The sequence below is a fragment of the Amblyomma mixtum genome, chromosome 7 (genome assembly GCF_055824585.1).
Source record: "Amblyomma mixtum isolate Tamu chromosome 7, ASM5582458v1, whole genome shotgun sequence".
Lineage (NCBI taxonomy): Eukaryota > Metazoa > Arthropoda > Arachnida > Ixodida > Ixodidae > Amblyomma > Amblyomma mixtum.
Window position 1 is genome coordinate 129,679,554 of NC_143018.1, and position 4,567 is coordinate 129,684,120.

The following is a 4,567-nucleotide window of genomic DNA, read 5'->3' on the forward strand; positions in this document are numbered from 1 at the left end:
AACACAACAAACAATCGCTACAACGATTCGCGGCAATATTCACAGGCTGCAGTCAGCGTTGGAAAAGACGGGTCGTGGTAATTATAGATATTTGCGCTTGCAGCACTATATTGAGGTGGTGGCGAACTGTAACAAAGTTAATGTGGCTTTATTTGCCCTGCTAAACATTGAAGATATGCGCCATCGACGAAGAAAGCCCTGTCAGAAAATGGAACTAGTAACGTATTCGCGGCGTGTCCGGCTTATTTTTTTTGTGATTCGTCTCACTCAAGGCCACCAATATATAATAGGGCCGACAGGCGAGTGTTAGAATGATTGTGCTGGACATCACACAGCGCAGGTAAAATCACGTATGTTAACAATAAGGCCACAGAATGAAAAGCTCCCTACTATGCGAAAAAAAAAGGATATTGATTGGTTGAACAACAAATCGGGTGTAAAGAGAAATGACTTGTATTTTATTATTTAAAGCAGCTGACTTGTGCTAGCAAGCTTCTCGTCACGCACTGAAGAGATGGCTTTTTAAAACTGTTTGAATCCCTGGGGCTTGTTCGTCATACTCTTACCTGAGTAAATTCCGTTTTATTTTTGGCCCTGTGTAACTTTGTGTGGTTTTGGCGGGGCTTTCGAAAAGCTGATATCATTTCTTTGCCCGCGCTAGTCCTGTCTATAGCGTTTCCTTCATGCTTTCTTGCTCTATTTCGAATTGGTACAGCTCACACAGCGTCGCAGGGTCATGCGGGAAACAGTAGTGGCTCTCTCTGCTTAGGCTAAGTTTTGTCCAGTTCTCTGTGCAACAAGACTTTTGGGGTTCGAGAAGATTCTTAAAAGCAATTGAATCTGCGTGCGTAGCGAGCTGGCCGACTTTCCGCTTCACGCGCTGGAGATGCTAAAGGAAGAGAGCTTCGTAAGCGGAATGGCAAATATCGGGCTGGTGTGGGAAGCGCGCGCGCAGTCCATAGATTACCGAGAGTGTTGAATTCGATTTAGGTACTGAAAGCTAAAAAGTCTGCCTTCGTCCAGCGAAATGGGGGAACCGGGCTTAAGGAAAGGCTTTATGAATTAGTGGTAATGTCAACTGTTGTCTGTTCCTTTAAATGCTTTTACCTTTGGTGTGTGGCTACTGTCTCTGCCCTTGTGAAAATATTAAAGTTGACTTCCCGGTTAAGAAAAAAAACAGGAATGTGATTTGGTCCATTCAGCAACATCACAGAGATTATTTTTGGCACGTTGACGATTTTGACAAGGTACGTTGCTGGGCGAGTTGCTTCCGATATTCCATGACTACAGCGCAACGAACGGGACAAGAACGACACAGGCAGGGACACAACACAGCGCTGACTCACAACTGAAATCTTCATTAGATGCCAGCGGCATAAATACCTAATTGGCTGCCAAAAATAGAAAGTAATCGTCACAAGTCATGCATCGGGAACACAAAATTTAAGAAGAAATAACAAAATGAAAAAAAAAAACACACGCGTGTCAACATTCACATTCGAGATGGCATTTTTTTTTCCTGACAGCAATACAGATGGTGCGCTTATGCATTCTTCCGGGAGCCTTGCTATAATATGTGCGTCTATGATTTTTCTTGACAGTGAATCGCGGTTCCTACCTATCACAACGCACTCGTTGTACAGTGGTTCGCAGGCATCGTTGTCCTCTTCGTCATCAGCATCATCACTTTTGCAGTTTCTGCAGTGTTTCGCGACGTGGCCTACGATAGGCCCACGTGCAACATTATAATCATGCTCCTTTAATCTTTCATTGATACATCGGCCGGTTTGGCCGATGTATTGCTTCCCACATGATAACGGCAAAGAGTAGATAACTCCCTCATGGCACGGAACAAATTGCTTTGCATGCGTTTTCAAGCAGCCGCCTGGTTCTCTGTTGGCCAAATTTACTTTCTTTACCACGCTAGACAATCGGATCGGTGCCGAAAACACAACGTTGACCGCCACATGCTTCCCAATTCTCTTCCGGTTGTACGAGACCTGATGTGAGCCACTGAGTTTTCGAGGAGAACCACAAGAGTATATGGAAGACTGGCTGGACATCTACGTTCGGATGGCAGCGCTGAACGCCTGGGACGAGAGCGCTCAGCTTCGAAACGTTTATTTTGCATTGGATGGCCCTGCCAGAACGTGGTTTGAAAACCACGAACCTTCCCTCACGACTTGAGCGACCTTCAAGAGGCAGCTGCTGGGTACGTTTACTAGCATCGTACGTAAGGAAAGAGTGGAGGTCCTGCTGCAGTCAGGAATTCAACGCCCAAACGAGACCGTGACGGCGTATGCGGAAGACATGACACGCCTTTTCAGGCGCGCCAACCCCGACATGAATGAAGAAAAGGCGCTCTCCTTCCTGGGGCGTGGCGTGAAGGAACAACGGTTCGCTGGCCTGATCCGGGATCCTTCACAAACCATGGCCGAGTTTGTAGCTGCAGCTTCAACCATCGAAAAGACCCTTGACGCCTGGACCCGTCACTACAACCTCTACCACGTGAAGTGCTGTCGGCAAGCCCCCAAACGTTGCTCCTGCAAGCGGGGATAGCCTTCGAGGTCTAATGCGCGAAAGTTTTCGCGAAAAACTTCGCCGACTGCTACCATTCCCAACACAGCCGACGCAGGAGACTCAGGTGGCATCGCTCACGGACATTATCCGTGAAGAACAGCCATGACCTACTCTGCAGCACTACGCAGTCCTCCGCCTCGACGAGACCCCCCAAGCCCTCTTTGACGGGCAGCAGATCTACAAGAACGACGGCTCCTAGCTCCCGGACGCCAACATTACGAGAAAGAGAACTCACCCACTTTCGACACAAACCCAGTCCTGCCCCGCAATAGACAAGACCAGAACCGCAATCTCCTCTGAAGCTACAGCGAGTACTTCTCGTCATCGCCGAAGGTCCGACAAACGCCGATTGCCAAGCATCGCATTATAACCGGCCACCACGCCCGACCTCTGCGCAAAAGCACCTCCAGAGTGCCGCTACGAGATCGACAAATCATCCGGGATGACGAAGTGGAAGAAATGCTGCGCGACGACGTTATGCAGCATTCAAACAGCGCCTGGGCGGCACCGGTTGTTCTAGTGAGAAAGACGCTGCACTCTGGTTCTGCGTTGATTACCGGCGCTTGAACAACGTCACAGCGAAGAATGTCTAACCCCTCCCTCGAATCGACGACACACAGGACCGGCTCTGCAACGCATAGTATTTCTAATCGATGGACCTGAAGTGCGGCTACTGGCAAATTGAGGTCGATGAAAGAGATCGCGAGAACACCGCATTCATCACTCCAAATGGCTTTGGTGATGTCATTTGGTCTCTCTTCCGCACCAGCGACATTTCAGCGAGTAATAGATACAGTGACTGCAGGCCTGAAGTGGAAAATTTGTTTGGTATATTTAGAAGACGTCGTCGTCTTGTTTTCGAACATTGTGGAGCACCTAAAATGCTTCGAACAGTGCTAGACGAAATGAAATCACACGGCCTACCTTTGAAAGCAGAGAAGGGCCACTTCGCCTATGAAGAGCTGCTGCTTCTAGGCCACATCATTAGCAAGGAGAGTGTACGGCCAGACCCGCAGAAAAAGCTGCTATCGCAATATTTCCGCCACCGGCCGATAAGAAAGCTGTGCGCAGATTCCTCTGACTTTGCGAGTATTACCGACGATTTGTCACGACCCACGCAAGCAGTGTAGGCCCAGGTGCTGCCCTCGTTTAGAAAACTTTCGAAGTGGAGAAGTTCATTGCATACGCTAGCCGTTCGCTGTCCAAAGCCGAGATTAATTATTCGACAACCGAGAAGGAGTGCCTTGTCATCATCTTGGCTACGTCGAAATTCCCCCTATCTGTACGGGCGGCCATTCAAGGTAGTCAGCGATCACAACGCACTGTGCTGGCTTGCCAGTTTCAAGGAGCCCTCCAGCCGCCTCGCTCGATGGAGCCTGTGCGTTGAGGAGTTTCGCGTCATATCGTTTACAAGTCCGGACGCAAGCACTCTGACGCCGACTGCCTTTCACGAGCCCCTGCAGATGGACCGCCACCCGCCGACGATGAGGACGCCTTCCTGGGACCAATCAGATCCAGCTCTTTTGCACAACAGCAACGCTCAAAACCCAAAATAAGAACTCTATCCAGTACTTGGAATGCAAGGTTTCTCCACCCCCCGCCTTCTTCAAGAGCGGGGGGTCTTCGTTCTGTTAACAGAATTTTGTCTTCGGGCAGAAGAACATTGCCGCGAACAAAACAGCCTATCTCCTTGTTGTGCCTTCAAGTCTGCACGGAGAAGTTCTTCGGACTTCACACGACGAGCTGACAGCTAGACATCTCGGGTTTTCTCGCACCCTCCGCCGCATTCAAGTCAAGTATTACTGGCCCCGACTGTCTGCCGATGTAGCACATTCTGTGAAAACCCGCCGAGATTGTCAGCGACAAAATACCCCTCAAACCCGACCAGCAGGATTTCTGAATCCCATTTCGCCTACCTCAAGGCTATTGCAGCAGATGGGCATGGACTTTCTCGGCCCTTTCCCGAAGTCAACATCTGGAAATGATG